Below are 25,201 nucleotides of genomic sequence, written 5' to 3'. Positions count from 1 at the left end.
CCCGTGCCCGAGATGCCCGCAACCATGACAGACGTTAGCCAAAATAACAACTCCCCAATCTACTAAGTTAGCTAAGCATCATCTTAAATGATCAGACATGTCATTGAACAACAAAAATGGCTCAAAATTTTGTAGCACCGGTGGGGCGCATGCCCCGCGTGCAGCTGTAAATGCCCCTTGTTGTATTGTTGTTGTTAATGGTTGTATTTCCTTATAGTCGTGCATGTGTTTGCCCGTGTCTTGTGTGTACCCTGTCTGATCCTCGCGTGTATTTAGCTTACGTAAATCTCCCACCGTGTGTGCATCTTACAGTTCAGCGTCTGACAACTTTGTGTTTCCAGTGTTTAATTGGTTCGGTGCTCTTTAAGTGCCTGACATAGTCCTTTTAAGGACTACTAATAAAGAGCGTATTCTCCCCGATGAGTCTCCGTGTCTCCCTCAGCTTCTGTGACGCCTCGGTCCGACAGACGTCAGACTGAGAAGGAAGTTATGGAAGCCCGTTTCCGCCACCATGGAAAAAAAATATATATAATTGAAGTCGAAATTTCGATTTAATATCTCAAAATAACAAGATAACTAAGTCGACTTAAATTATATATATAGGCCATATGCACAAAGGAAATCCACTCCCAGGAGGGGAACAGCTACATTTGCGGTGATGAAATCCCAACTAAATTGCTACCTGCCAAAACGTAACTCCACGTACCTCGTGCCATAGGTGCGGATGGGGGTGCTATTTGCTGCTTCCAAGGGAGGCCCGTGTCCGTTGGCCAAGGTGTCGACCTTCGATGTGGGCAGAACGCTGTTTTGCGCACCCGTGTCGCACAGGAAACGTCATCCAGAGAGTTCGTCCCGGATGAACAGCAGCCTGCCTGCACGACTGACGCTCATGGCCGCAGCTGAGCACCGGCCATGGTGTTTCCCGTCCCCCGGAAGGCACATGGAGAACGGCACTGCTTAGCTTTGGGTCCAAATTTGGCATGTTAAAAACATAACCCAGGGTCTCGGCACCTTGTGGTTAGCGCCGCTGCAACAGTGATGTCGGCCACTGGTGGCGCAAGCGGTGGAGCCGGAAGGAACGAAGCCATGAAGTGCTGTTGACCAGCGAGGAAAAACTTATCAGCCTCTGCAGCCAGCGCGCGGCAGTCAGTAATGGAGGTGTTTGCTAAAGCCTCTCGTACCTGAGCCGGTAGCTGACGTAAAAACAATTGAACGAAAAGAAAATCCGGTTTGTGCTCACCCATGAGATTAAGCATTTTATCCATTAGCTCAGATGGCTTGCCATCGCCTAAGCCCTGAAGTGAAAAAAGCCGGCTGGCTCTCTCTGCGTCGGAAAGTTCAAAAGTGTCCAACAGGTGGGCTTTAAGTGCAGCGTATTTGTTGTGTGCCGGCGGGTGTTGAAGTAAGCTCACCACTCGGGATGCCGTGGAGCTGCTCAGTGCCAATACGACATAATAATATTTAGTGTTGTCCGCGGTGATCTCCCGCAGTGCGAACTGCGCTTCTGTCTGGGTGAACCATGCTGAGGCTGATGATTCCTAGAACTCGGGGAGCTTGAGAGAAATGGCGTTCGCGGTCATGGTCGCTCGGGGGAGTCTCTAGATACGCCTAGCAGACAAACGGGGTCACCAGTGTAGAAATTGGAAATAAAAACTCGGACAATTTCTCACTAACAGTGACGCACGTCACTCTCCTTTATTAACTTACAGCAGAAAAAATGCGCATAAAGCAAAAAGAGAAAAAGCAGTATCATACCCGAACCGTCCCATCACGTGAAGATGAGCACCGATTCTAATAGGTCAATCACCACCCGGATTAAGGTACAGATAGCCAATTACAGATACAGTATCAAACCTTCATGAACAACATAGACTTGATAGTATGGTGAATTATGCTCAATAAACTATTATGTGAAGTCGCTACAAAAAAGATATTTGTCTTTATGAAGGTTAACTTAATTCTCCCCTTTGATTCTACCACGAAATGCTGTTAGCAACCAACATATTTAAAGAAATAGATAATAATTACTGAATTTCATTTTACGGCAGCTAAATTGTTGTTTCGTATATAAGAAACTGGTTCAGTAACTGTGTTATTGGTACCTTACGAAGTTCGCAGTGTTAATTGATGTTGATCTATTGTGCAGATTTATGAAAAGCATATTAGGTGGGGATCAACTGACAGGAACATGCAGGGGTGGAGCGTCCTTATGCATAAGGGTATACGCCCTTTTCAAATCTAGCTGCACTGAAACTATATTTGTGAAGCTTGCTCAGATAACAACAACTTTAGGTCCACTGTGTGTATTATTATAAAAAAATATGATCTGATCATCTAAGACAAAAATACTGGGGGGTGCCATTCATGGCAGGGTACCTGCCGGGAATTGCACCCCCTATCAATTCTGGCTCTGTATGTCCTACATAAATGAAATTTGCTCAGGTAGTACACTTTGCCACACAGAGTGTACTGTCAAAAGCATTTTGGGATATAATCACCAGAGACAGAGATACAGGGGGGGTGCCTTTCATGGCAGGGTACCTGCCGGGAATTGCACCCCCTATGAATTTTTCAGGAAAATGGACATCCAATTTTAAATTATTTTTATGCGTTATGGAGTGACCTACAGTTAGATACAGAGGGCTGCTTTATGTCAGGATTCCTTTTTCAAGTAATGTAAATATCAGTTGCTAAACTTGTCATGTATGTTTTGGTACCAAAGTTTGCGTCATGATTCACAGTTAAAATTACAGGTTCAACGCCAATGATCTTCAATGCCAAAAAAATGAATATGTTGCCTCATAGAAACACATGTAATGCACTGTACCTACACAGATTATGAACTAGACCTTGCTGAAGTCAAGTCGGCATCAAATTGGATATAATGTAGAAACTTAATGTTCTAGTTGTAATTATTCATTTCAACATTAAAGTTTTCCTATAGATATCATTTGAGATTCAATAGGCAAATTATTTTGTGAAGGTATAGAAACTTTAATAACAAATACAAGTAACAATTCCAACAATGACTACAAACTAAAGGCTTAACATCAAAAATTAATGGATAATAATAATAATAATGTTAGAAAACAAAAGAGTAAGGCCATATTAAAATAAAAGCAATAAGCAAATAAGTAAAATTAGTCACGTTGTCAAATAAATAAATAAAATAAATAAGCAAGCCTACATAAAACACAAAACTAATAAACTGACAATTACTTATGTGCATGCTGGACAAATATAGTCCTGATCAACAGGAGGATTCTGCACGCAGTCGTGGTGGTACCATCTGCTGCAAACATCACAGCATACCTAAAGGGAAGGGAGAGTGTTTCCATTAAAGTACAGTTAAGACTTATCATATTAAGTATTCATAGCAATTAATGTAATCATAATAGGAAATTCAGGGAAAATTGTTGAATATAATTGAAAATAATAGCAGTTGTCCTAAAACATCAGTATATAGAACAAATAGATGAGAAGAATAAGGGTGACAGGCCATTGATATAACTGCTCAACTTAATGGCTGTAAACATTTTGCAAAGACCAATACCAACTGGTTCACTATCTGCCCTCATATCCTCACTGACTATCTGACAGGTAAATACTCTATCAGTGACTCCTGTTGGAGTTAGTGTCCAGTGTTTCATGAAATTACTTGTGCAGGTTACAGCTGGAAACTCACTTGCACTGTGCAATAGTGAATTTCTTATCTGTTATCTAGCAAAACATCCAAAAAGCAGCCTGACTGATTGTTAAATCCATTTGCCTGTACGTTTTTGACTGAAAGACTGTTTCTCTCTAAAAGAAAAAAAAAAAATGTTTCAGCAAGTCCAGGAGGAAAAAGCACAGTGGGATGCTTATTAAATCCCCAAATCCACTCAGTATTGCTTATGGTTTAAAAAGGCAGCCACCAGCTTGATAAATGTATACACCATTACACAAAATACAAGCAGAAATTTGCTAATAATAATGCCAAACACTAGACACTAGGGGTGGAGCCGAACCCGAATACGGGTTTGATCGGGAGATTATTCCATTACGGTGCATTATTGACGTCTGCAGTCAGGTGCTCTCACGTTCGCTCTGTTTACGTAGCTCTGTTAGCTCGGTAATTTAGACAATAGGCTGTTGACATAGTAACGTTAACGTTTGGTTAAAAAGGTTAAAACAATGCTTGTGTAGTTGTGTCGAATTGTATGCACTTGTAGGAGTTATATGGTACGTTTAAGTTACTCTGTCTACTGCATATCCATAATTATTATAAGGCCACTTAAAATTAATAAATTGTTTTACATGACTCAAACTTCTAAAATATTGGTGAGTAGGGGATTTTATATTTTATATTTTTAGCGAAAAGACGAACGGCAACAGAGATATACTAAAACTAGAAAAGTTCTCAAACAGCTCACGAAGGGTAATATTACTCGGTATATTGATGCCCTGCCAAGATTTTAATACCGTGGGCCCACACACAATCTGACAAACGATAAAAACCATTGTCCGAGAAGCGTCAAATTGAAAAATCCGAGGCTGACATTCAAGATTTTTCACCCACAGTTTTTGAGGTGAAACATATATTGAAAAATATAAAATATAAAAAAAATCGAGGCGGCACCAAAAAATTGAGGTGGGCGGCCATGTAGAACAATTTATTAATTTTAAGTGGCCTAATGGATATAATTAAAGAATAATGGATATTATTAGAAGTGCAACGCAAAAAAACTGGATTTTTACGCCTATTTTGAATTTTACTCGAATACAAATACTTTTCCCCCCTCAACAAATACAAATACAGATACAAATACCAGCTGCTTTGCACACCCCTACTAGACACGTATGTCAAGTTAGTGTTGTGTTCCTAGAGCTAGAACCAGCAGCAACTATGACCCCTGAATACTCAACCCACACCCATGAAAAGAAAAGCAATACCTTTTGTTTTACTACATAATTATTCCATAAATTAATCTTATAAGTAAGCTTATCACTAATGTATTGCAATATTGTAGAAATTACCCATAGTTTGCCAGACTCCTTCAACCCACAAAAATGGCAGAGGTTGCTGAGATTGTCTGTGAAGATAGCGAACACTTCAATTTAGTAAATACATCAATAACATAAAAAACAAATCTGGTGTAATATTAAACATCCTGTAGATAATAGGTATGTGGTTTTATACTGTCCTTTTAATAAGGAACACATTTCAGAAAAAGAGTCACACTGATCATGTACCAGATTCTCGGACGAGAGTCATGGCAATATCCAGCCTCAGCTTCTCTATTGCCTTTTGGTCTGTGTCGATATTAATATCCTCCCCCTGCAAAATGCTCTCAGCAAACTGAAAATGATTTTATTAAAATCAGACTTTTCATGACAAGATCTAGTGTGTTAGTACACAAACACTTAATTACTCTAAACTCAAGTAACATTTTCATTTCAATACAAAATGCCCAAGGAAAAAACTATTCAATACTTACTTTCAAAGCCAAGACACCACAGGATGTGCTGTCTTTCTGACAATTGTGAAGGAGAGTATTGCAGGTCCACCTTGGAACACTGCAGCCTTTGCTGAGCAGGAATGCCCTTGAACACCAAATTTAGGTTAGTCAATTTTATGATATGTTATTACATAAATAATAATTATTATTATGGGGAAAATGTTACAGCAAGAAGTACCTTGTCGACTCCAAGCATTTCTTAATTTTAGTTGGAGACTATCCCAAAGGATCTAAAAAAAAGGGACCGTTTTTCATTTGGGTACATGGCCTGCGGAAGAAACGCCAAGAATGCTGCTTTATTTCATACCTAAGTAACACTTTTCAACCCAAACAAGTTTTATTAAGTTATATATGTGCTAAACACATGTAACAGTGACTCAGTGAACAGTGAATTTTTAAGGCAATCACATCAGGAAGATTTTGATGGTATCAAGCAATCCTTGAGCAAAAAGAGTTTTGGTAAAACGTATAATGTCCAGGTGAAGGGAGAGAAAGCAAAGGCTACAGAATGCACCGTCCTCTACAGAATTTCAGAAGCACATATTCCTAATGCGATAAACACCTCATATCCATTTTCCAGAGTTTTTAAAAAAAGTGTTTAACAGTTGAATGACATTTATCTGAAGACTCAAAACAGTATCTAAAACCTTTGATGGATCATGAGCAACTCACTGTTAACATCCAATTCTCATTCATGATCCCTACAATTATGCTGAAATCCATTGGATTGATCTGAAAAAGGTATAAACAAAGTACTGAACATTAGAAAATTTGAACATTAAAAATGTACCTACAATACAATAAATTGTACACAGCAATCCAACTACAAACCTTTAGCCGTGATCTTTTACCCATCCAGATGTTATTCATTGCATAGCTGTTAATCAAAGTGGCACAGCCTGTGTTTCTGCTATTGTACCTTCTCACCAAAATTGTTAAGTAACCATTGATTACTTGTGAAATATTAAAGTCACAATATTAAACTTTGTCTTCGATACACCCCATTTCTATAAAGCAATTCTATAAATTTAAAGCAAATATTTACCGGTACATATGAAAACCATAACAATTTAGTCAATCTACATCAATTTTTTAGTTGTCTATTTACATTATTTGAAGTTTTCATTTTTGAGAAGTGATATTTAAATAACTTTATTAGTAATGAGAATTACAGCATATGTCATATGTGAAAGGGCACTTTTTTCGGGTTCATGGTCACATTAGAAATGACATTTGAAATACTAGATATAATGTCCAAATTGTGCTCATTATTAACCTGCCGTTTTACTATTAGTTATTTAAAATATAATCCATATGCTTCTTAATCTTCTGTTTAAGTTGTTTAGGCAACACCTTCAAGTAGAGAGAATAAGAAGACAGAAAAAGAACAAATAAATTGTTTCAAATGTATTCCTACCAATGCTGGTGAGTGTGTAAATATTCCCTCTGTTATGCCCTCTTATGTTGCATAATTTGTAAAAATACTTCTTATATGAGTCAGGGGTGGAGAACTCTGGTCCTGGAGGGCTGCAGTCCAGCCCATTTTGCTGATTTCCCAGGTCTGACACATCTAATGAATTAAGTAAGTAACTGGTGAGTTGAATCAGGCGTGTATGAGCAGAGAGGCCTCCAGGATTTTCAGGAGTTGCCCACCCCTGACATAAACAGTTTTCAAAAACAAATTATATTACTTATGGCATCAATACAGTATTTGTATGGGCAGGAAATGAAATCTAACCTTTTCACAGATTTATATGACCTAGTGTACAGAGTGTAGGTATTTTGCAGGGAAAAATAAATAAATAAATATATATATATAATATGCCCACCATAAATAGGCATAGTTGAGGAAAAAAAACATGTATGTATGTTATGAAAATACTTTCAAGATAGTTTCAATTGCATCACTGTGATACAGTAAACCTATTCAGGAACAATAAAACAATAAAACACCAAATACCTCACTCTCAAGCTCCTGAATGGGACGGATTCGTCCAATGTCCCAATAAAACATTTTACACAGTCCAATCCTTGAAAGTAGAACATGGACATCGGTCTTTGTCCAGGCATCATGCACATCTGCAAAAAACATAAACAAATAGTGTATAATTCTCCTAATTACTTAAAACGAATATAAATCTTGAAAACAAGCTAGACATAACATTTTTACAAATGTTTATTTGCAATGCATTTTAGAGAAACTAAAATGTACATTTCTCAATTGAATCCTTTGTATAGGCTGGAGGTGAGGTCACAGGTGAGGCAGGACGTGAGGCTACAGGCGAAGCAGGAGGCAAGACTGGAGGTGAGGCCACAGGCGAGGCAGGACGTGAGGCCACAGGCGAGGCAGGAGTAGCAGGAGGTGAGGTCGGTGGTGATGCCACAGGCAAGGCAGGAGGCAAGGCTGGATGTGAGGCTGAATCCAAATCTGCTGGTGAGGCAAAAGGGGCAGATGAACATAATGGACCTGATAGCCCTAGAACTGTAGTCAAGAGAGGCTGCATGAAATGGAACAGAGGTTTGGCTTGCTGGTGTGGGGGACAGACCTTTTATGCAAATCTTGTGAGGGATACAAGGCGTCTCCTCTTTGGCCAGTTTCAGATGATCCATATTAACTTGATGATAAACACCACCCTTCTCCCCCAGCATTCTTGCCTTGTATTTCAGTAATTATATAGGGTCCTAGGAAGTTGGCATCCAGCTTGCCACCTTTCCTCTGCTGGCTCCTTATATTCTGCCTCCACACCCGGTCACCAACTTTGAAATGGTGCCTTTGTGCACCGGACTTCAGCCTTAAAACCTTTGCAACATTGTCATGGATGGCATTTTTTAATTCATCCAGGCGTCTCACACACTCTACTATCTCCTCACCAATGCTTGACTCCACTGCATTGTCCACCTATAAACCAAACAGTTCTTTGCATAAATAGACAGTCTCAGAACACATCAGCTGAGCTATGTGAGAAATAATTAATTATAATTAATTGAAAATTAATTAACATTTATAGTCTAACCTGGCATTTTTCTGGCACCTCAGTAGGGTAGCGGGCCTCTCTTCCAAACATGAGGAAGTACGGGGAGAATTTCGTTGTCTTTTTTTTTTTAGTGCGCAATCCAAGCATAATTGCGTCCAGATACTCGTCCCATGTATCTGGTCTTTCTCCCACTAATTTGCTTAGAGTTCTGCAAAAGTATTTGGCAAAACATTAATAGGTGTATTTGTTAAATCAAAATCAAAATATAACAGCAAATGTTTGAAACCAATGCTTACTGAAAATATTTTTGTAATACCTTTAAAATGACGATTCATGTTACTCATAAACAACACTTGAAGTCACAAAGGTAAAAACAATGAAGATGCATTTTCCCAACCTTTGGATAGTCCCATTCATCCGCTCCACCAAGCCATTGGTTTGCGGATGATAAGGAGAGCACAAACTTCTTTTTATTTCAAGTTTTGTGCAGACTCGCTTGTTGATCTGTTAATAAAAATTATTATGTAATAAAGCTAAAAAAGTGTACAGACAGTACAATAAGGAATATGTTTGCAATTTAAGTATCATATTCTCTCTGCATTAAAGTAAATTATTTGATCAATTCAACTTACCGCATTTACAAACTTCCTTCCTTGATCAGTCAGGATTCTTTTCTGAGCCCCAAACTGGTACACGAATTTTAAAAGGCACGTGGTCACTTCGTCTGCACATTTTGACTTTAGGGGGTAGGCTTGTGACCACTTGGTGTAATAATTAACAAGGACACATATATATTTATGGTGTCAGAATCGTGGGGAAGGATGAGGCAGGAAGGTGATGATCCAATGACAAACGGGTTTATTAAAGGCAACACGGGGCAGACGGCAACGAACCAACATCAATGACGGACACCCAACTAAGGAAGACGTGGACTAATATACATGAAACAAGCCGAAATAACAGGTAACAGGTGAGCACAATTGGGGATTAACACGAGGTAACGAGGTGGACGTGACACACACAAGGATCGGACGGAGCTGGGAGTGACATATGGTCCTGTTTTGTAGTCACCAATTTCCCTATTCGGTCCATCCCAACCAGCTGAAATGGCTCCGTGACCTTAAAAAGAAGAGGAAAATTATATAGCAAATAACAGAATGCCATTATAGTCTGTGGTGGTGGAATGCTTGGTTATGTTCACAAATTTCAGTAGTTAAACACTGGCTGTATCCTAACTTTACCATCATGTTGATCCTTGTGCTACAGGGAGACTAAAGTCAATTTAGAAATTAATCTCTGCTCCTATCAGATTTTAGTTCATATTTCACTGACACATCTAGTGCTTCTCCAAATAAATGGAATAAAGCATAATATACATATATTTCATTAATAAGCAACTTTGACTGTTGTGGGGGTCCATCTATTCTAGTTTGAGAACTACATGTTAAAATAACAAACTATACTTACCTTTATGGGTGTATATTCCACTTGTTGTTTTATTGCATTCTGACTGGCCTGGCATGTCACACACTCTGACACCTATGAAAAACATAAACATCAAATAGTTGAACTCAACTGCCACAATCATTTGACACTCATCAAATATACTGTTCTGCATTAAAGACTGAATGAATAAAAGACAAAAAATATAACATATCTCTAAAAAGATTTATACCATTACTGTCAAAGAAAAAAACACATCTGCAAAAATCTACATTTCTTAAAACTGACACAGAATGACTACAATTTGCTAATTTACTAACATGAAAAATTGCATTTAAAACCATTTTAATACAGTTGTATCTTATAAAGATACCTTACTGAATCTTAATTTGTGATGACCGGAGAATGAATAAATGTGAACCTATTATCTATATTAATAAAAAATAGAACGTGTCACATTTGAGAAACTTGCAAGAGAACACAGCTTGTGAAATTTACTCACCCATTTATCAATGTCAGCTGACATTCCTGGCCAGAAGAATCTCTTGGAAATTGCATCTCTTGTTTTTTTTTTTTTGGCCAGTGTGAGCTCCAGTGGAACTTGCATGAATGGTTAATAATCAGGTTATAAATTAGGTTGTAACACTTCGTAAATCATTAATAGACAATTATAAACAAGTTATACCACAGTTTTCTTTTCAATGCATTACTACCATTTATAAGTGGTGAAGGGGTAAAGTGGTACCCAATATTCTTTTTAGAATATTGGGTAAAGAGATTTAAATATGAATCCATAAAATCAGCACACAATCCTAAATATTTTTAGACAGCAATGTTGCTGCCAAATAGGCCTACCATAAAAATCGCTTGAACCTCTAAAAATCACTGAACTCTAAGGTCATAATCCACATATGCCTCAATTAAAAATTAGTTTTATATTATATTATATTTATATTAGTTGGTTGTATGTCAGCATCAGACGGGGAGGCGAGCAAGGAAGCAGGCGAATAGCAGCCAGAATTAGGGAAACGGGGTTTATTCTCAGGGACGGACAGGCACGGACATCCAACGAGACAATACAGACAATACAATGACGGAACTCGGGACTACTGACTTAGACGAGGACTAAATACACAAGACAAGCTAGACTTAATAAGACACAGGCGAGCACAATCAGGGTTGAACACGAGGTAATGAGGGGGGCGTGGCACACATCGGGATCGTACGGAGCAGGGTGTGACAGAACCCCCCCCCAAAGGCGCGCACACCGGGCGCGCCAGAGGAGAGGCGACGGACGAGACGAACCGGGAAAACAGGACCTGGAAAACAAAACAGAACGTCAACCAAAATCAGGGAACAGGATGGAGACGCAAAACAAGAACAGGGACGAAAAGAAGGACAGGACCTGACAGAGGACAGGGAAGGCGGACAGACAGACCAAGAAGGGAGACACAGGGGGAACACCCACAGGCGACACGAAAGGGCCAGGAGTGCCAAAAGGAGGAACAAAGGGACCAGAAGGAGAGACAGGCAGGACGAACGGAAAGGGAGGAGGAACAAGGGGAGCACGAGGAAGCCCAGGCGGGCGACGGGCAGCGGCCGGAGGGGCCGCAGGCGAGAGGAAGGAGGGAGCTGAAGGGGACCACCCAGGGGCCAAGGGAACGGGACGAGGGAGTGACGAAGGGGACACGGAGGGAGCAGGAGGGAACACCGGTGCAGGCAGGCAGAAGGGGGAAGCCGCGGCAGGCGGAGGCGCAGCCGGAGCCGGCGAAGGCGCCGTCCGACGCCCAGCCGGAGCAGGGGGGCCCGGAGGCGGCCGACATGGACCCGGAGGCGGGACCGAGGACCGGCACCGAGGATCCAGGGGGGGACCCGGCGGCGACCGCCGACCCCGAGCCGGAGGACCCGCAGGCAGCCACCGAGCCACAGCCAGGGGCCGAACGGGCGAGCCAGGGGGCAGGGCGGGCGGGACCCGGGCCCTACGCCTATGTCCCCGTCCCTTGCTGGAGACGGAGAGGCGGGGTCCTGGGGGGCGTCGGCCTTGCCGGGGTAACGGCGAGGGAGTCAGGGCCTCAGGCAGGGCCGCGGGCAGAACGGGAGAGGCGGCTTCAGGCAGGGCCGCGGGCAAGACGGGAGAGGCGGCCTCAGGCAGGGCCGCGGGCAAGACGGGAGAGGCGGCCTCAGGCAGGGCCGCGGGCATGACGGGAGAGGCGGCCTCAGGCAGGGCCGCGGGCATGAGTCCAGCAGGGGGCGCCTCAGTGGGCTTGGGTGCAGACGGAGGCGGCACCGGGACCTCAGCTGCAGGCACCACCAGCACGTGGCCAACAGGGGGCGCCTCAGCAGGCACCACCAGCACGTGGCCAACAGGGGGCGCAACCGCGGCGTGCACCTCAGGCAGAGCGGAGGCAGCTGCAGGCGTGCGACCAGCAGGGGCCGCTTGGGCAGGCGCCTCGGGTGTCCGGTCAGCAGGGGGCGCCTTGGCGGGCGCCGCCAGCACGCGACCAGGAGGGAGCGCCACGGCGGGCGCCGCCATCACACGGCCAGCAGGGGGCGTAACCGTGGCCACCTCAGGCCGTTCAGGCGCCGGCAGGACGGGCGAGACAGGCAGTTCAAGCGCCGGCAGGACAGGCAAAACAGGCAGCTCAGGTGCCGGCAGGACAGGCAAGACGGGCAGTTCAGGTGCCGGCAGGACGGGCGCCGCCATCACGCGGCCAGCAGGGGGCGCCGCCATCACGCAGCCAGCAGGGGGCGCCGCCATCACGCAGCCTGCAGGGGGCACCTCGGCGGGTGCCACAGCCATTTGGCCAGCAGGGGGCGCCGCAGCAGGCGCCGCCAGCACGCGGCGGGCGCCGCCATCACGCGGCCAGCAGGGGGCACCTCGGCGGGTGCCGCAGCCATTTGGCCAGCAGGGGGCGCCGCAGCAGGCGCCGCCAGCACGCGGCCAGCAGGGGGCACCGCGGCGGGTGCCGCAGCCAGAGTGGTGGCAGCTGCAGGGACTGCAGGCAGAACAGGCGGGTCAGGTGGTGCCGCTGGCATTGCGGCGGAAGCTGCAGCAGGCGGTGCCGCAGGCAGAGCGGTGGCAGCTGCAGCAGGCAGGACAAGCAGGGCAAGCGGGTCAGGCAGGACAGGCGGGTCCGCTGGCAAAGCGGCGGAAGCTGCAGCAGGCGGTGCCGCGGGCAGAGCGGCGGCAGCTGCAGCAGGCAGGACAAGCGGGTCAGGCAGGACAGGCGGGTCCGCTGGCAAAGCGGCGGAAGCTGCAGCAGACTGTGCCGCTGGCAAAGCGGCGGAAGCTGCAGCAGGCGGTGCCGCAGGCAGAGCGGCGGCAGCTGCAGCAGGGAGGACAGGCAGGACGGGCAGATCGGGCGGTGCTGCTGGCATCGCGGCAGCTGCAGCAGGCGGTGCTGCAGGCAGATCGGCGGCAGCAGCAGGCAGCGCAGCCGCGGGCAGATCGGCGGCGGCAGCGCAGCCGCGGGCAGATCGGCGGCGGCAGCAGGCAGCGCAGCCGCGGGCAGATCGGCGGCGGCAGCAGGCAGCGCAGCCGCGGGCAGATCGGCGGCGGCAGCAGGCAACGCAGCCGCGGGCAGATCGGCGGCGGCAGCAGGCAGCGCAGCCGCGGGCAGATCCGGAACATGCAGGTCCGGAGCAGGCAGGAGGGGCGCCGAGCGCGTTGGCGCTGTCCCTTTCTGGGCTTTAGAGACCCGTGGAATAGAGTCTCTCACGGCGCGTATCCCACCGAGACCCAGGCGCTCCGGCCGATAGAAATAAGCCTCCATCGGAGGGGGCTGCTCCAGATGAGAGCTGGCCAGGCTCGTAGCGATGGTGTCATCCCAGGTGGGGAGGAGATAGCAGGCTCCCAGGAAGAGCGATGGAGTCTCCTCCTGCAGCTTCTCCCTTCGCTCGTTGAGCCGGCACTGCAGGCGACGAAGGCATTTCCGGGCTCTCTGCAGCGGGTACTGTTGCCCGGGAGGGCGATCCTTTGCCAGGAGGTCCACGCCCTGCTGGGCTAGTCGCAGGGCCACGGGGTCCTCCTGGACCTCGGGCTGGGATCGCCAGTATACGAAGTCTTGCAGGAGACAGAGCCGGTGGTGCTCGGTCTCCCGCGTCGTATTGTTGGAGAGTTCCGTCATTCTGTCAGCATCAGACGGGGAGGCGAGCAAGGAAGCAGGCGAATAGCAGCCAGAATTAGGGAAACGGGGTTTATTCTCAGGGACGGACAGGCACGGACATCCAACGAGACAATACAGACAATACAATGATGGAACTCGGGACTACTGACTTAGACGAGGACTAAATACACAAGACAAGCTAGACTTAATAAGACACAGGCGAGCACAATCAGGGTTGAACACGAGGTAATGAGGGGGGCGTGGCACACATCGGGATCGTACGGAGCAGGGTGTGACAGTTGTACATAATGAAATTCTGACTAAATGCTAATTTAGTGCGCGCAACTTGATACTTACCTTCTAAACAATATTCTAAAAGATCACCTTTTTGGGCTTTAGAAAAACCTGGTGGGTATTGCCCATTATTTTTATAAACTTCTGATAAAGTTCAATATCCATTGCTAAATTATGCGATTTTATTTAGTTGAAATGTAAGACAACTAACGGGTTCTCTAGAACAATAGACCAACATTAATAAACACCGCGAACTTCGTAAGGTAACAGAGAAAACACGGCACTAGACTCCACTACAACGCACGACACTACAATGACAGAACTAGGGAAACAAACTCTGACGTGGACTTAAATACATTGAACTAATACAGATAATTGAAAACATCTGTGAAACACTGGGACTCGACATGGGGTTAATGAGGGGGGCGTGGCACAGGAGGATCAGCACGATCGGGGTGTGACAATGTCTCAGTTTATCACTTTTATGTGGGTTAAATGCAGCCTTCGTGAAGTGAAACAGTGATAAAGGTCTTCCAAATGTGCAAGCGAAATTTAATATTTCTGCTGCATAATTAGATTGACGGAACTACGTCCTTTCCCCCTTCGAATCGAAGAAAAGGGGGGTGCATTTCATGGCTGTGGTGCAGAATTCGGCACAACACCGGCAATCCTGCAAGTCAGACAGCAGACGACAAATCAAGGGAAAAGCTAACAAGCACAGGGGCAACACAGGAGACACAGGGAGAACACCAACGGGAGGAACAAAGGGGCCAGGGGGGAACGAAGGAGAAACAGGAGGGCAGGGGGCACAAAGGGACCGAAGGACACCGAGGGACTGGGGACAAACACAGGAGGCACAAAGGCAGGGGGCACAGAGGCGAAGGGCAGGGGGAAACGGGTAGCCGCAGGCGACCAACGAAGCGCCGGAGGCGGGACAGCAGCCAGCCGAAGGGGCGCCGAAGGCGGAACCGGAGGCGACCTCCGAGCCGAAGCCAGGTGGCCCACAGGCGACTGCTGAGCGGGAACTGGAGGACCCGCAGGTGACTGCCGAGCTACAGCCAGGGGAACCAAAGGCGAGCCAGGGGGCAGGGTGGGCGGGACCCGGCGCCGGTGTCCCCTCTCACTGTTCGGGAGACTGAAAGGCGGGGACCTGGCCGGGACTCGCTGCTCTGGGGCAAGGGTGGAGGAGTCACTGGGGAGGTCAAGGGGGAAGTCACTGGGGAAAGCACGGGAGGAGTCACAGGGAGAATCATGGGTGAGGTCAAGGAGATCCCCGAGGGATCCCACTCTAGTTCCTCCTCAGCCTCCACTATGGAGGGAGGAGCGTCAGTCTGGCAGACCGGGGCCAGCAGGGGACGCCAACACCGGGCCAGCAGGCACAGCCGACTCAGCACCAGCAGGGGGCACCACAGGGAGCAGAGCTGCAGGCACAGGAACCACTGGGGCCGGAGCTGCAGGCACGGGAACCACTGGGGGTGCTGCCCGGTCCGGGACCCGCGGGATAGTGTCCCAAATGGACCTGGCCCCTTTAAGGGCCAGGCGTGTCCCGGAAAAGGGGAGTGTTGCCAATGAGGGCAGCAAAGCGGCAGGTGGCTGCTGTGAGGCGGTGGCGAAGGTGACTTCCGGAGCGATCACCGCCGGGTTCAGAATCGGGAGGGGGTCCTCCCGACATCCGACAGAGGAAGCAGTGGAGAGATAAACTGCCCCCAGGGAGACCTCCTGCATGTCTCCCTGTCTCCGTTTCTTTTTGCTGGCCGCTTTTGCCTTTGTTGCAGGCAATTCGGGTAGCTCCGACAGCTGACTGTACGCCAGTCCAAGGGCTGTGGCTTCCCGTTTTAATTTAGCTTCCGTCACCTCGCGTCTCAGCCACCTTATATTGTCGCGCACCTCTCCAGTTAAGTGAGCATCTCCGGGCAGGGACATCAATTCTAACAAGTCCCGGCACCGGTAGGCTAAAGCCCGAAGCAGGGGATCTTCTTGGACTTCGGGCTCATCGAGCCAACGTATTACCTTGTCGGAGCAGCTTAGGTATTCCTCCTCTGACATCCGAGGCATAGTCTTCTTCGTGAGTTCTGTCATTCTGTCATGTGGCGTAGAACACGGACCAGGGAGGCAGGAACGGGGTTACATAAAAGGATTTAATCGGAAAACGAAGGGGCATAACAGAGAAAACACGGCACTAGACTCCACTACAACGCACAACACTACAATGACAGAACTAGGGAAACAAACTCTGACGTGGACTTAAATACATCGAACTAATACAGATAATTGAAAACAGCTGTGAAACACTGGGACTTGACATGAGGTTAACGAGGGGGGCGTGGCACAGGAGGATCAGCACGATCGGGGTGTGACAACGTCTCAGTTTATCACTTTTATGTGGGTTAAATGCAGCCTTCATGAAGTGAAACAGTGATAAAGGTCTTCCAAATGTGCAAGCGAAATTTAATATTTCTGCTGCATAATTAGATTGACGGAACTACGTCCTTTCCCCCTTCGAATCGAAGAAAAGGGGGGTGCATTTCATGGCTGTGGTGCAGAATTCGGCACAACACCGGCAATCCTGCAATACAAGCTAAAAGCGGGGGATTACAGAGATATTGAAAACCTAATCAGTGAAATGAACAATGCTCTAGGAATGTCAAAACTAAAACTTGACTATGGCATGATAAAAAACAAGGTGTATATGGTTGGACCACCGCACATGGCTTTAAAAGCGAAAGGTAACCTTGCAAGGATGCTGGGGTTTGTGTTGAGAAGGCAATAAGACAGACACTGACGCGGCAAAGCTGTAAGTCCTGTTGTTTATTTACTTCTCTCCTTAGAGAAGTCAGAGGTACCCAGGGCAGAGCCCGAGAATGTAGCAGAAACTGAGGCGGGGGGATAGGAAGATCGGCTTCTGTACAGACGAGGGAGAGGCGCAAAACACGGTCGGGAATCCAGGCAGGGGTCGGGCGATCGGCGTCGGTCCAGAAAGGGGGCAGGCAGAAACTCGGAGTCTAGGAAACGTAGCAGAGGTCAAAACACAGGGAAACACACACTGGAAAAAACGCTCGAACTCAGGGCACACCATGAAGATTTCGCACTGATCAGAGAACCGAGTTGCCTGATATAGTGAAGCCGAAACCGGGGAAAACAAGACACAGCTGGGAGAGGAGTGTCTGGAATGGGAGCAACCGGTATGGCCAGAAAAACTGGTTGACAGGATGCGAAAACCTCGGGGAAGCCCTATCGATCGGAACCCCCGGAGGGGCGTGGCTGAGACGATGATGGGGGTTCCTCAGTGCTATCCATGACAGTACCCCCCCTGCATGTCCGCCTCCAGGCGGACGAGACGGGAGGTCAGGACGACGACAATGAAGGTCCGCAATCAACGAAGGATCAAGAACAAAACGGGTCGGCACCCAGGAGCGTTCCTCTGGGCCATAACCCTCCCAGTCCACCAGGTACTGGAGACTCCGTCCCCTGCGGCGAACATCCAACAGTCAGCGGACTGTGAACACCTCACCCCCATCCACCAACCGGGGCGGTGGTGGAGGCAGACTCGGGGAAGCCAGAGAGCTGGTCGCATGAGGTCGAAGCAGAGACACATGAAAAGCCGGATGAACGCGCCGCATGGAGCGTGGAAGCTGCAGACGTACCACTGAGGGACTAAGCACCTTAGAGACTGGAAACGGGCCAATAAAATGTATTATTATTTATTATTATTATTTAACAAAACGAGGGGCCAGCTTACGGGACTGGACGTGTAGAGGTAGGTAGCGAGTGCTCAGCCAAACCTTCTGCCCAACCCGGTAGACAGGCGCGCGTGAGCGGCATTTATTTGCATAATGTTCCATACGTGCTCTGGATCGTAGCAACGATGAACGGGCTAGGTGCCAAGTGCGACGACAGCATTGCAGGAACCGATGCACCGCAGGTACCATGACCTCTTCTTCTAGGGCCGGAAACAGAGGAGGCTGGTATCCCAGGCAGCACTGGAAAGGAGACAACCCTGTAGCAGACACAGGTAGGGAATTGTGTGCATATTCAATCTGAGACAGATATTTACTCCATGAACTGGGAGAGTCGGAAGCCAGCCAGCGCAACATGTGCTCCAAATCCTGGTTAGCACGTTCCGTCTGACCGTTAGTCTGAGGGTGAAAACCTGAAGACAAGCTTGCGGTAGCGCCAAGTAACGTGCAGAACTCCTGCCAAAAGCGTGACACGAACTGAGGACCCCTGTTAGTAGGCAATCCATGAAGCTTGAATACATGGTCAATCAATAGTTGAGCGGTCTCTCTTGCAGAAGGGAGCTTAGGGATGGGGATAAAGTGAACAGCCTTAGAGAATCAGTCGACCACAGTAAGAACACCCGTGTTCCCCACTGACAGTGGAAGACCAGTCACGAAATCCACAGCAATATGTGACCAGGGTCGACGAGGAACAGGTAGGGGTTGCAAGAGACCAGCTGGAGACTGAGACGGAGTCTTGTTTCGTGCACAAACCTGCCAAGTAGCGATATAGCCCCAAACATCCTGAAGTATCATGGACCACCAAAAACGTTGCTTAAGAAGGGCGACAGTTCCCAGAATTCCTGGGTGGCAAGCTAGGAGGGATGCATGTCCCCACTGGAGCGTTCGAGGACGTAGAAACTTGGGGACGTAGAGCCTGTTTGGAGGACCCCCTGCAGGAGGGCGGAAGAATTGCTGGACAGCCTCCTCAATACCCCAGGCTACGGTTCTCCCCCTCGAACTGTCGAGACAGTGCGTCCGGCTTGCCGTTCTTCACCCCTGGTCTAAATGAGAACAGAAAGTTAAAACGGGCAAAAAACAGAGACCACCTAGCCTGGCGGGCATTCAGGCGTTTAGCGGTGCATAAGTATGCAAGGTTCTTATGGTCGGTCAAGACCAGGAACGGGTCCGTTGTCCCCTCCAACCAGTGCCTCCATTCCTCCAGAGCCAACTTCACCGCCAGCAGTTCATGGTTTCCGATGTCATAATTCTTTTCGGCCGCCATCAGCTTACGAGAGAAAAAGGCACAGGGGTGCACCTTGTCATCCTCAACGGAACGCTGGGACAAAATGGCCCCAACTCCTGAACCCGAGGCATCCACCTCGATGATGAACTGGCGAGATGGGTCAGGTAACTGCAAAATGGGTGCAGTAGTGAACTTATTCTGTAGGTTAGTGAAGGCGTCTTGGGCATCAGGAGTCCACTGGAACGGAACCTTGGAAGATGTGAGAACTGTGAGAGGAGCAGCTACCATACTGTAACCCTGGATAAAACGCCGGTAGAAATTGGCGAACCATAAAAAACGTTGCAGATCCTTCCGTGTGCACGGCTGCGGCCACTGACTGACAGCCCTCACCTTGGCGGAATCCATCTGACCGTGCCCTCTGCAAGAATGAATCCCAAAAAGGAGATGCTGCATTGGTGGAACTCACACTTCTCAGCCTTTACAAATAAACCATTCACCAAGAGCCTCTGCAGGACCTCGCGTCACACGTTCCCTCTTGTTCTGGGAAAAGATCAGTATGTCATCCAGGTACACGAACACGAAGCGATTCAGCATATCCCGAAGGACCTCATTGACCAGGTTCTGGAACACAGCAGGAGCATTAGTAAGCCCAAAAGGCATCACCAGATACTCATAGTGACCAGTGGGCGTGTTAAACGCGGTCTTCCACTCGTCACCCTCCCTGATCCTGATAAGATGGTAGACGTTCCTCAAGTCCAGTTTCGTGAAGAACTGTGCCCCCTGTAACTGATCCAGGACAGAAGATAACAAGAGCAGGGGCAATCGTTTCTTAATAGTGATTTCATTCAAGCCCCTATAAACAATACAAGCGCGGAGCGAACCATCCTTCTTGCTAACAAAAAAGAAACCCGCCCCCGCAGGTGATGAGGATGGTCGAATGATGCCAGCTGCTAAAGACTGTCAACAACAACAACAACAAATTTATTTTTGTATAGCGCATTATCACAACATTACATTGTCCCAAAGCGCTTTACAGCATCCCCACCCAAAGCCCCCAGTGAGTAAGCCATAGGCGACAGTGGCAAGGAAAAACTCCCTAGAAGGAAGAAACCTTGGGAGGGACCAGACTCAAAGGGGGAGCCCATCCTCCAGGGGCCGGCAGGGAGAGTCAAATACAGTTTAGTCTGAAACACAAACGGGGAGCAGGGGGGAGATGACAAGCCGGTGCCAACACTTCCTCCAATCGCCAGGCAGCCAGAAGGCAGGGAGCGGGTCATACAAGGAAGATGACACTGGCAGAACGGCGAGCTGGATGCACGGTCGTCATTGGCAGTGGCGACGTCACATGTTGCAGGGTGTGCTGGACATCTTGATAGATTGAAAGCTCCAGGTAGCACCACCCAGGAGAAGGTGGTGGAAATAAATGCAATTAGTCAAAGTAAGGGAGACTATAGGCAGTGCTGAAAGTTAGATGAGTGCAATATGAAGTGCAATGCTCCGGCAGATATGGCTATGGCAGCATAAGTAGGAGGGAGAGGCAGGTGGGAATGCAGGCATGGGGAGTCCCTGAAATGTCAGCACTCCAATCCCACAAGCAATTGTGAAGCTAGAGTGACAGCACTGTCAATTCAGTTTATCCAAAGCCAATGGCACCGATCCCCACCCAGCTCTACACCTCACACTATAGGTTTAACTGGGAGTGAGAAGCTAGCTAGAGCTAGAACTAGTGTCCCTATAAGCTAAACTAAATAGGTGTGTTTTTAGTCTAGACTTGAATATTGAAAGTCCTATGTCCTATGTATTCCTCCATGGCTGTCCTCTCAGGAGCAGAAAGGGAATACAGACGTCCCCTAGGTGGACTAGTACCCGGAAGCAAGTCGATGGAACAATCGAAAGGACGATGAGGTGGAAGGGCCGATGCCCGGGACTTACTAAACACCTCCTGAAGGTCCTGGTATTCTGCGGGTATCTTGGAAAGGTCTGAGGTCTACCCAGGGGCTGTAGACGCCACAGGTGACCGGGCAGAGCATAGACAATGGGAATAGCACGATGGACCCCAGGCAGTGATAAAACCCCTTCCCCAATCGATCTGAGGGTTATGCCTGAGGAGCCAAGGGTGACCTAATACTAACGGGACCTGTGGGGTATCAATTATAAACAGAGGAATATTCTCAACATGGTTGCCAGACAAACGGAGACTCACCGGGACAGTAGCATGGGTCACCGTAGCCATTCTTCTTCCCGTGAGGGATTGAGCCACCAGGGGCACTTGAATAGGTGTTGTGGGTATCTTCCACTGCTGAACCAGGGTGGCGTCTATAAAACTGTCCTCTGCCCCGGAATCAATTAGAGCAGCTAACGACTGCTGCTGAGTCCCCCATGACAGCACGGCCGCGACACTATGGGGCGCTGGGGAGAAGAGGGCAAACCCGAAGCCACGCCCACCATTACCCTCCTCCTTACTGGTGGGCTCATCCTTTTACTGGACACAAAGCGACGAAATGTCCCATCTTCCTGCAATACAGGCACGCCCAGGAGGAAAAACGCCGCTGCCATTCGGCAGGTGATAACCGAGCCCTGTCAACCTGCATAGGCTCGGGTATGGCCTCTAGGGGGCTAACAGTGGACTCCGCGGGTCGAGAGACACATGCCCCGTCCCGCCGTTCCCTCTTGCGTTGGGAAAGCTGGTTGTCTACGTGGAGAGCCAGGTTGATGAGCTCCTCTAACTCTTCAGGAAGATCGCGAGTGGCCAGCTCGTCCTTAATGCCTTCGGACAATCCCTGGTAAAAAGCATCAAACTGAGCTGTCCTTCCCCATCCGCAAGACATAGCCAGGGTGCAGAAACGGATAGAATACTCAGAATCGGAGCGACGTCCTTGGCGAAGCTGCATTAACTCACGCGCTGCTTCTCTGCAGGATTTGGAGCGATCAAAAATGTGCCTCATCTCTTCTGCGAAGCTGCAGAAGCGCGCGCAGAATGGAGCTCCGGTGTCCCAGGCTGCAGTCCCCCATTCCCTTGCTGGTCCGGTGAGCAGCGTAATTACATAAGCAACCCTGGAGCATGTAAAGGGAAAAAAGTATCGGCCCCAGAATGGACCCTTGAGGAACCCCACAGGGGAGAGGTGCAGAGGTAGATACCGATCCATTTAGGCAGACAAAGACTTCTGTCTGTCAGGTATGATCTAAACCATTCCAGAGCAGTGCCTCTGATACCAACATAATGCTCCAGACGGGAGATTAATATGTCATGATCTATAGTGTCAAATGCAGCGGTGAGATCAAGAAGGATTAGGATAGCAGAATCTCCAGAGTCAGTAGCTAGTAATAGATCATTAAAAACCTTAAGTAGTGCTGATTCAGTGCTGTGTAGGGCTTTAAAACCTGATTGGAAGGGTTCTAGGATACCATGTATATCAAGAAAAAACTGTAATTGTTGTAGCACGAGTTTCTCAAGAACTTTAGATAAAAATGGTAGTTTAGATATGGGTCTGTAGTTAGAGAGGATTGCAGTGTCTAAGTTAGGTTTTTTAATCAACGGCTGAACTACAGCATGCTTAAATTTCCTTGGCACAACACCTGAGGCAAGGCTACAGTTCATAAGCTCTAATATACTGGGACCTGTAGTTTCAATTGTCTGTCTAATAAGAAGAGAAGGAACTGTGTCTGCTGGACCAGATGAAATTTTCAATTGACCAATAATTTTACTTAAATTTGAGAATGATATTGGCTCAAACCGACTGAAAGGCCCAGTACAAGTGACAGAAATAGAAGGGTCAAAAGAAGGTGGGATTATTAGTGCTCTAATGCTAGTAATTTTGGACACAAAGTACTGCAGGAATTTTTCACTATTCACTGCGGAGGTGTCTAACTCCACAGGCTGATGGTTATTTAGAGCAGTGTTGATAGTATTGAAAAGAACACGTGGTTTGTCAGAGTTTTGTTGAATAATATCAGAGAAATATTTTGTTTTTTCTGATTTAATAGTTTTTTGATATTTAAACCAGGTTTCCTTCAAAATGTCGAAAGATACATGTAACTTATTTTTTTTCCACCTGCGTTCTGCCCTCCTACACTCTCGTCTGATTGAGCGAGATGTTTCAGTCAACCATGGCTCTTTTTTGGTTCTAGGGCGCAGTGTTTTAAAAGGTGCAACACTGTCCAGGATGTTACAGCAGGTAGAATAAAAATAAGTGGTCATTTGTTCAATATCATGAGAAAGCGGAGTTTGAGTCTCAGTGGCACTTTTAAATGCAGCAGAGAAACGAGTAGCAGTGGTAGGGTTAATAATACGACACCGACGTGTAGAAGCGCAAGTTTTAGCGGCACGAGCATAGGAAGGGATCTCAAATACAGGCATATGATCAGTAAAGACAGCGTCATGAACCTTAAGGTTTTGCACAGGGAGCCCACAGGAAAGCACCAGATCTAACGTGTGCCCCAATATATCAGTGGAGCCAGTCACAGACTGAACAAGATTAAAAGAGTCAATAAGATTTAAAAAGTCCTTTGACAGAGGTTTGGAGGGGCAACAAACATGAATGTTGAAATCTCCAACAATTAAAACACGATCATATTTGGCCATGATCCCAGACAGAAAGTAAGAAAAATCCTGAATAAAGTCCTTATTTTATTTCGGTGGACGGTAAATCACAGCACATAATACCCGTTGCGGGGAGTCTAGATCAAACACACTCAATTCAAAGCTGGAGTATTGGACATCCAGCAACTGTTTGCACTTAAAACAATTTTTAAAAACAGACGCTAAACCACCACCTCGTCCAGTTGTCCTCGGTGAGTTCAAGTATGTGCAATCAGGCGGTAAAAGTTCTGCGAAGGGGCTCAACTCACCAGCGCTTAGCCAGGTTTCTGTAAGGCACAAAAGATCCAACTTGTGCATTTTGAAGAAGTCATTCAGGATAAATGTCTTATTCCCAAGCGATCATGCATTCACTAATGCAATCCTGATAGAAGCCGGTTCACTCTCCTTCCGGGGTGCCCGACCAACTGGCCGGAGACTACTCAGGTTCACCCCTCCTCTGCGAAAGCGAGGTGAGCGAACGCGATCGGTATGGAATTCCACCGGGGGAGCGACAATCGGCCTCAGCCAAGTGTACGCAGGTTCCAGGGAGCGCCAGGACACAGAGGCCCCGTTTACACTGCAGATCTTGATGCCTAATTCCGATTTGTTGCCTATATCTGATTTTTTGGACCGTCTGTTTACACGGTCTTTTTAATTGTGACCCATATCCGATTCGTGTGTTTACACTTGCTATAATTTCACGCATGCTCAACGGGGGTTTGAGGAGGAGGAAAAGGGCCATCATTGCAGCCGAAATATCCTCGAAAACAGATTTGTTTCTGTAGGAACCTTTAATTTTATCCTGAATGGATTCTTCTCCCCACAGGGTGAGAAGGTAGGCTATTTCAGGTGCCGACCACTGCCCTACACTTTCCTCCTCCATGTTTCGTGTGTTTCTTGAATGTTACACTTCCACACGTACTTCCCACGTACGCAGTTTAATGACGTACAGAACGCAATGCCTCAGAAAATCCGATCTGCCTGTTTACATTACAGTCGCATTGGCCCATATCTGATTTATTTCCACATATGAATGAGGCCTGAAACCGATCTCGAAATATCCGAATGCATGCGTTTTTTTCCCATTTACACTGTCACAGAACAGATCCGATCTGTGTCACATATGAGCAAAAAATCGGAATTAGGTCGCATTTAACAGACAGTGTAAACGGGGCCAAAACGACTGCGATCAGATGGGCAATGTGATGCCAGAGTCCAATGATTAAAACCAGGAGTCAGTGACAGATGGAGCTTCTTCTTCACCAGCAGACCACTGCGCTTACCCCGGCGTTTGGCCGCGGGACAGGAGCGCGGAATATACAAGCAGGTATATCCGATAGAAGT

At 47.5% G+C, this 25,201-nt stretch overlaps 2 long non-coding RNA genes across 2 annotated transcripts; both read right to left on the bottom strand.

The window, feature by feature from the left end:
* Positions 1–3,209: 3,209 nt before the first annotated feature.
* LOC140588364 (uncharacterized) lies at positions 3,210–5,828 on the bottom strand. Its single transcript, XR_011989718.1, has 5 exons — positions 5,677–5,828; positions 5,478–5,583; positions 5,233–5,338; positions 5,017–5,072; positions 3,210–3,312 (listed from the first exon to the last, which is right to left on the bottom strand). It is a non-coding gene; the product is annotated as an uncharacterized lncRNA (long non-coding RNA).
* Positions 5,829–8,297: 2,469 nt separating this feature from the next.
* Positions 8,298–9,269, bottom strand: LOC140588363 (uncharacterized). Its single transcript, XR_011989717.1, has 4 exons — positions 9,106–9,269; positions 8,871–8,977; positions 8,513–8,681; positions 8,298–8,397 (listed from the first exon to the last, which is right to left on the bottom strand). It is a non-coding gene; the product is annotated as an uncharacterized lncRNA (long non-coding RNA).
* Positions 9,270–25,201: the final 15,932 nt, after the last annotated feature.

This window comes from Paramormyrops kingsleyae, chromosome 3 (genome assembly GCF_048594095.1).
Source record: "Paramormyrops kingsleyae isolate MSU_618 chromosome 3, PKINGS_0.4, whole genome shotgun sequence".
Classification (NCBI taxonomy): domain Eukaryota; kingdom Metazoa; phylum Chordata; class Actinopteri; order Osteoglossiformes; family Mormyridae; genus Paramormyrops; species Paramormyrops kingsleyae.
Note: the sequence above shows the minus strand (reverse complement) of the source record. Positions and strands in the feature narration are given on the sequence as shown.